Raw genomic sequence first — 8,229 nt, 5'->3', positions numbered from 1 at the left:
TTGTAAAACTCTTGTAAATGTCAGTGTTTAACTGGTCAAAAGTCTACAGTTCTTATTAGGAGGATACACTAATCTTTTTTTTTTTTTTTTTTCCTTTGAAAGACATCAATTTCATGGGAGCAGAATTTTAAATATCGAAATCAGCAACCAACACACAGTTCTATTGCTCCAGCTTCTTTCTGCTTAATGTTGATGCATTCTTGACGTTTCACAAGCTCTTGATGTCTCTTGATTTAAACAACTGTACTGTCGGTTCCCTTATATGTGTCTCTTAAAATAATGTAAAGCAGTACCTTGCAAGCTACTTGTTAGGGTGTTCTTGGGCGCCAACCTGTTAGCTTATTATGATTGAAGTACTGAGGTTAGAAAGCCTGTATGCAAGGTAATTCAGTGTAATTTGAATAATGGTGAAGTAGCCTGACAGAGAACTTGATAATGTGGAGCCTTGTAGAGTGAAACTTAATGTTTAGGACTATTTATTCACACTTGTAAAAACACATTGCTAAAAGAAATAAGCATTTTCTTTTCTTAAAACATTGTTCAATATTTGTATATTGATCTGTGACTTAATTTCTTGTGATATTTAGCTGGCTTCTATATTATGTTTTGGAATATTTGTGAGTGATCAGCTGTTGTATTTTTATGAATGTGATGTAATGGAATTTCTGTGCTCTTTGTTACACTGTGTTTTTAACTGCATTTTTTCGTTGGATGGCTTGTGAATTGGACACTGTCAACTGGTAAAATGCAATGTTGTTTATACCTTTCTGTTTTACAACATGTTTCCTTTTATGACAGTTCTCCCCTTAGTAGGCCCATTGATATATTTCATGTTAGGTCCAAGTTAATCTGTTAATTCATTGATTCAAAACTTATGCTAATGTAAATTTCTGCTTAATAAGAACAAAATGAAAATATAGCTTGTCATGAAGACTAGCTCATTTTGTGACCATATTTTATATTACTATGTTAGCTGTTGTATATAGTAACATTTACCATCACTTAATCAGAATAGGTGTCTAAATTGCAGTCATCTGTTTGCTTAATTTCTTTTCCACCTGGTGGCAGGCACCTGGCTTCTGAATTCCTTTAAACACCAAAGTGTGACACAGAATGCTATCAAACAGGCAACTTCCTCAGAATTATTTCTGAAAGAAAAGAGGCTTATACACTGTAAAAGAGTATTGTTTCCTGGGGCTTTTAAAGGCTTCTATGTGCACAAGGAAAAGAGAAAAGATTGAGATACTACAGAAAAATTTTAAGTCTCAACACCACCTCCCCTGCCCCTGCCAAACTACAGAGGATTTACAAATCCCTCTGAAGTTTGGGGTTTTATGGAGGGGAGGGGTTTGGGGGTTTTTTGTTTCTTTTTTTTTTTCTTTTGAGATCCCAGTATATGATGAAAATGTTAGTCAAAATTATATATAGCCTAGGTCATCTTCGTGGCTCTTAATACTGAGATTTATGTCCTCTAGAGGGAATCTGAAATTTTCTAAGGAAAACTTGTACCACTACTTTGTTCCATTCTTACAGTTTTTCAGGATGCTCTGGTTTTGTTTGTTTTTGGTAGAGCTTTTAGATGTGGTACCAGCATGAGACCTCTGTTTGCCTTTCCCAGGGGAAATGCTCTCTGATCCTATTCCTCAGAGTCTGCGTTGAGAAATGGATCAAGTGTTGTATGTAGCAGCAGTGAAAGCAGACCATTGCTTGACTATTCTAATGATTTAATCGTGGTACTACATGCTGAACATGACTAAACTGTGTTTGTATACTGTGTAACAGACCAACATATGCTGTACATAAGATGTGTTATCTGGACAGATATGATGCCTTTTCATTAGGAGTTAGAATATACTTTAATTGTCTACTTGTGATGCCAAAAGGGGGCTGAGCTCACTCTTCTCTAATGAATGGAATGAGAAGATTCTTCAGTTTCCACACCACAGTACTGCAAATATCACTAACTTTTATTTTTTTCCATAAATTCACTTAACCAAATGAAACATGTGAAACGGGCACCAAGGTTTAGTGAGGAAAACAACTCTGCTCTTTGTGTTTCCATTCTAGAGCTAATACTGTCAAAAAGGGCCTACCTAGTTAGCAAGTCTCCAAACAGCCATATATCTGCTAAAGCCTAGCTCCACATAGTGTTTCTAAATCAAGCAATTAGTGATGATGGGGCCTTGTGCCTGACCATGTGGTGTTGTTAATGTAGATACGAATGAGAAGTACGTTTATAAAGCAGTAAGAGAAGGTGGCTTTCTTAGATTGCGTGCAAGGATCACATCAAAGTATCTGGGTTTTAACTGGTCCACCTGCAAGTTGTAATAAACAGATGTAAGGAATGTATTTTTTTCTTAAATGTTGCAAATTGCAAGTCCAGTTTGGTATATGCTTATGGTTTAGGAAACAGGGTGGTTCTTTCTTCAAAAGGAAAATCAGATTTTCATCAGATATTCAGCTTAACTTGTCACTAACTGGTAGGATGACTGGAATCTGAATGGCAACTAAACTTCTATTTATTTTAAAAAGCCATTCTTGGAGGGTCTTAGAATGAAGGTGCCACTTCCATCATATACATAGTGGTGATAGCCTCTACCTGTTTCAGTATGTTAGATCAGAAGTTAGATACCTGTACATTGTGCAATTAGCAGAAAGATGCTATGAGTGGATTGGTTTTGAGCAAGTGAAAATATTTCACATAATAGCTATTTAAAGTATTTGGGGGTTTCAAATAACTAGGGTTTCTGTATCTCATTCTGTACTAAACATTTATTTTCCAGATACTAACAGGTAAACTTATGTTGACTGTTAATAATAACAGTAGGTATGTATGAGCAAGGTGAAGATGCTGCTAAATATTTAAGATGTGTGGTATACATCACAGGATAAATATTTACATAGTTTAGAAAAGTAAATTATCAAATAGCTGTCTGTGTATATGTATGTATGTGGATGGTTTAAAAAAAAAAAAAAGAAAAAGAAAAAGAAAAAACACTCATGTCTGCAATCACACTACTAATCTACCACGACTTAATCCAGCAATGTACCTGCATGTGAGACTTTAGAACTGGTACACTTCTCTACCTGGTTTATTGTGTTTACTAATGTATATTTTTCTAAATATACAAATATTTCAATCTAAAAATTCTATATTTATCTGTAATTTGTTTTAAGCAGTGCATGAGGTGCTGTAAAATTCTGTACATATAGAGAAACTTATAGAAGAAACACTGTAGTTGCCCTGTGAATGAAAATTTATACATAAAAGTACAGTCAGTGTGCCAATACCCATAAGTTATTCCCTTAAATGCACCAAAAATTCCCTTAAGTATGCACCAAACTCAACATTAATATAAATACTTTGGTGCATGTATACCCAAGTGATTACCTTGCTGTTCTCTAAATGTTACACTAGCAGGTCTACTTTAGTTTATAAATAATGTGACAAAATGCAGTCAATTAAAGTTTAGTATGATAATTATACTGGGACATGTCATCTTTCATATTTATAAAGGGCTTTAAAAATGTTCTGCAAATATAAAATGAAAGTAAAATTGGAGCAGAATCACAAACTGACACAGGCAGCTCAAATTTATAATCAATGCAGTATCCTTAACTTCTGCAGTGTTCTCAGATCAGTGCAGCTCTGTGTACTTTGTAGTACAAAAGCTTTGTGGAGCTTTGAACTTGTGTTTATATAAACTGTTTATCTTGGATAGGCTCAAAATGTGACTGACTTTATTCATGATCTCTCTATACAATTCTAACCCCTTCCATCTTCTAAAATCACATCTAAATGATTTGTTGTACAAACCGCCTACAGCTCAGTGTTCAAGAAGTCTTCTAGTTTTTTGTTTTAGAGGGTGATACAGACAATAAATAGGAAACATTTTTGTTGTTGTTGCTAAATACAGAAAATTCCTGGATAGGTATCATTTTGAAACTAAGCTTGTCTCTTCTATGCTCAAATAAGAACTAGTGGAGAATGACCAAGTAAATAGAGCACGACTCTGGAAATCGGGAGACTTGTGTTACTGTCTGTCTTTACCTGTGACCTATTACCTGAACCTAACCAAATCTGAACTTCCTTTACCTGTTCCTTGGTTCCCCTTCCCCTTTCAGAAGGCTGAACTTTGAGGCAGATGCTGTTGCTCAATACATCTATGGTGCCTACTGTAATAGATTCGCCATCACTCTTTGTGCCTGTAGGTACAGTTTTAAGACAAACTACAGATAGAGATCTGTTGCATCTATAATGCAAATGTATATAGATTATTTGCTTCTTACAGGACTTCTTGCCTCACCCAAATTCTGAAGAGTAAAATTAAACAGTAAAATATTGTTATTGCCAAACATGATGATACTACTTTTGCAAAAGTATTGACAGAGATCAATTTATCTATGTTTAAATAGTGGTTAGTGGATACAAACACTTTTAGTCTGCTAGGCCTCTTGCCTTAAATATCCCTCTAGCTGTCAGTCCCTACAGAAAACCTCTCTTGAGCCATTTTTGTGGTTAAAGCTACTTTCATTTGCTTTCTCTGGTTGACTGTCATTATTGATGGTGGTAAAATAAAGTTCTGGCCAAATTCTTCCCCTCTCTCCCTCCCAGCCTTCTTGATTTTTTTTTTCATGTATTTTTATTGAGCTTATTGATGTGAATTGTTTGTGATTCTTAGCTTGTCTTGTAGATGAAATAGCGATGAATATAAACATCAGTATTTACAAGTAATATAACTTACTGTTTGTGGTACCAAGGTAGATACTAAAAAAGGTACAGTGAAAACACTTGTGAAAAATGGTTTTCAGAGGCAACTTTGGCTTCCAAAAATATTAAGTGTGCCCCCCCATACATGCAAGCACATTCATATATAAATGTGTGTATATTTATATAAATTAAAATTTAGGGGTAACGCTGCAAATAATTCAGACAGTATCTGCTAACTTACTTGAATTCCCCATGTTGGACCATGGTGGGTTACTATTCCACAAACTAGCACAGGTTAAACTGCTGAATTTGTAGTTCACTTACTGGTACTGAAGCTAGAATTTAGCTGTACAGACTTAAAAACAAAATCTCCAGCTTGCATAAAGGTTGTTAAGGAGTTTCACCTACAAACATTTTTTTTTTAATTGGAGGGTTTAAGCAATGTTTATATTTCATGAGATAAATTACACTTCAAGAGTAAGTATGAATTTTGTTCTTAATATTTTTAACTCTTTATCATACTAGCTGAGTATAGAGTTCTTTTTGCTGTTAATGTAATGATTGGATGTAGAACAGTGACCAACCTGCAAGGCTTAAAATGGTTGAAGTAGTCCTGGAAACACTTTCTGCCATTATTCTTTTAATGTCATTAGCTCTGTGCTAATGATTTTCCATGCTTTAGGATGTAAAATTTGGCTATCTTCAAGGCTGATCCAAGTATTTATTCCATAGGTAGCCAAGGCTTACGTAAAACATAGTAAAAACCTCTTCCAAAAACCCAAGCAACTTCTCTGTTACTTGACCTCTTAGATGAATTATAGCATAGAGCAAAATTAATGCCACTGCTTTGAACAGTTCTGGGAGTGGCAGCATGTTGGCTGCAAAAAAGCTATTTTTTTGAACTGATTTTTGTGGATTTACATCTTGTACACAATTGTATATGCAGGTAACTGTTCCAATTATTTTCCCCCTTTAAAATTGCATGTTGAGATTTCCTTCTCCCTCCTCCCCCCTCCCGCCATAGTGCCTGTATGTGACATTTGTGTACTCTGCTGTAAAAGGGGGACCTCTTAAGTTTTAAAATATTGGAAAGTTTGTCACCCTCCCACCCCAAACTGAGCTAAGAACTGTAAAATCTTGGTTAAGTGTTTTGATTTAAATGTGTATTAAAAGTCTGTCACTGCATTTAAGATTTTACTTACCTTGCTTGTTCTCAGAAATGTTTTTCCCCTTTTTCAAGCTCTGCATGTTTTTTTTTCTATAATGTATTAAATTAAACTGGATTTGACACCTGTAAGACTTTAAAAAACTGCTCTCCTGTTTTAAAAAAAAAAAACACAAAAAACCCCTTTTCATTAGCTCAAACATGGTACAAAAAAATCTTAACTATTATCTAGAGTTTCTAATGCAAAACAGAAGATGATGATTGTTGTTTAAATACAGTACTGTAGAGCAGACCTAGGAGATGAGACTTGTTAGCTTTATGACTTTATATTGATAAAGTCAGCTATTGCACAGGACATTTTAAAATCATAACTTGTTTTCTAAGATCCCCATTGTCTTTTTCACAACTAATATTTCCACGCTAAACACAGCCAAGCATAAAAGTGTTAATGTACAAATTGTGAAATTCTGTTAATTCCCAACAAAATATTTTTGTATATAATAAAGATTTAATATTAAAAAAATGTAGTTAGCTTTTTTCTGATTTTTTGGTCATACTGTGGATTTTAGCCAAATAAAGAAGCTATCAAGAAACAATCTGAGCAGATCTACCTTTTATCTTAACTTAATCCTCTGTTGTTGAAAATGGGCTCCACATCAAATAACACACTAAATATTATTTCTAGATGTGCTAGTACAAAATATTAGACAAGTGAAGGTTACAGGCCTGTGTCTGACTGCCAGCTGATCTGCACAGATTAGTCTTTGCAGACATGGTTCTTTTGAGGGATTTTTGTTTGTTTGAAGTCTAACAGGCTTCATAGGTATGTACATTGCTTACATAGCATCTTTGGGGCCTAAATTCAGGGCAGTTGTGTACTTTTCAAAGAAAAAGCTTGAATGTTCACTACTTGTGGTTAGGACCATCTCTTCAGATGGCAGGCAGGGAAGAAAAACTACAACACTTTTTTTCCTTCCCCTTTTCCCTATTGTATCCTCTTCTCTGATGAAACCATGAAGCCTTCTGCTAAGAAATGGGCTGTTTGAAATCCCTGGAAAAAGTGCATTTAAATACAGGCTCTGTAATACACCACAGTAGTTTTCCAGGGAGGGGCTGGGACACTGCAGGTACAAGTGTCAGCTGGGAGTGAAAGTTCCAGCTTGGTTTCTACTTTATTCTTAGATGAAAGGTGTAAGCACAGAACTACATAGTCACACTTCTTTCCTGTTCTTCTGGTGCTATATTTTTGTTCCTGGCTGCACAGGTACCTACTTTCAGAGGGAGCAGCAAAGAGTTTCACTTGAAGTGCCTCAGCTTAGTGACTAGGATAGTTTTCTGGCACATGGAAGCTGTGGAGTCCTCCCTTCCTTTCCCAGGCTGAAGTGTTCAGCTCCTGCTCTAAGCTTGGACTTCCTGAAGTGCATGGGAAATGGGGTTCAAAATTTAAAATTAATTTCAAGCAGGTAAAAGTTTTGCTTGTCTTGTTTACCTTGATGCTCTTGAATGCACTGATTCTCCTATTCAATGTATAAAGCTGTTGAGGCTCTCTTCAACCATCCTGTGAATGTCACTGCTGAAGTTGGGCTCCTTACCTTCTGAGCAGTGCAGCATTAGTAGAGCTGTTCTCCTGGATCCAAGCTGTAGCTATTCCAGCATATGAAAGCACAGGGGACTTCAGGGTTGTGGATTTTATGTGAAGCTGGTTACTGACAGCAAGGCTGAACAGGCTCTCCTTTGTAGAGCTCGCACAAGAAAAGAGGCTGTTGCCCTCATCTTCCCTCTGTCCTGATCCGATTCCAAATTGCAAAGATGAGGTTTCTCCCCTTTTCTCCTGGGGAAGGCAGAAGCATATCAAAGGGAAACAACATTTGTTTGGGATGGAGGGAGTGTTAGGGAGTGAAATCAACCCTTTTATGAGGCAAGCACCAAATTTGTCTGAAGGGCTCTACTGACTTCTTATGACCGCTGTCTTCCAGGGAAGATCCTACCTAACCCTGAAGAAGCATTTTCTGTATGAGTCCAGCCTGTCACACGAAATCGCTGTTTCGTCTGAGATGAGGTGGATGCACACCCATCTCTTCTGAGATGGATTCTGCTGCTCAGGCTGGCCCCCTGAGGGCTATCCTCAGTTAGCTTGGGTCAGCTATCTTTTTGGTCTGATGCTCCCTTGGCCCTTCATATCCCCAGTCTGAGCTATTTTGAATATTAACTTACTGTGCATAAAAGCTACTGCTTTCAAAAGTATAGAAGAAGGAACTACTGGGAGAATAGCAAGATGAACATAGAAATTGCCTTAGCTTCTTTTTTTCCCCGCTATGATGCTCGCTCAGTTCTTCTAAAAACACCATCCTAG

Source organism: Apteryx mantelli, chromosome 2 (genome assembly GCF_036417845.1).
Source record: "Apteryx mantelli isolate bAptMan1 chromosome 2, bAptMan1.hap1, whole genome shotgun sequence".
NCBI classification, from domain to species: Eukaryota; Metazoa; Chordata; class Aves; order Apterygiformes; family Apterygidae; genus Apteryx; species Apteryx mantelli.
This window is presented reverse-complemented; position numbering follows the sequence as displayed.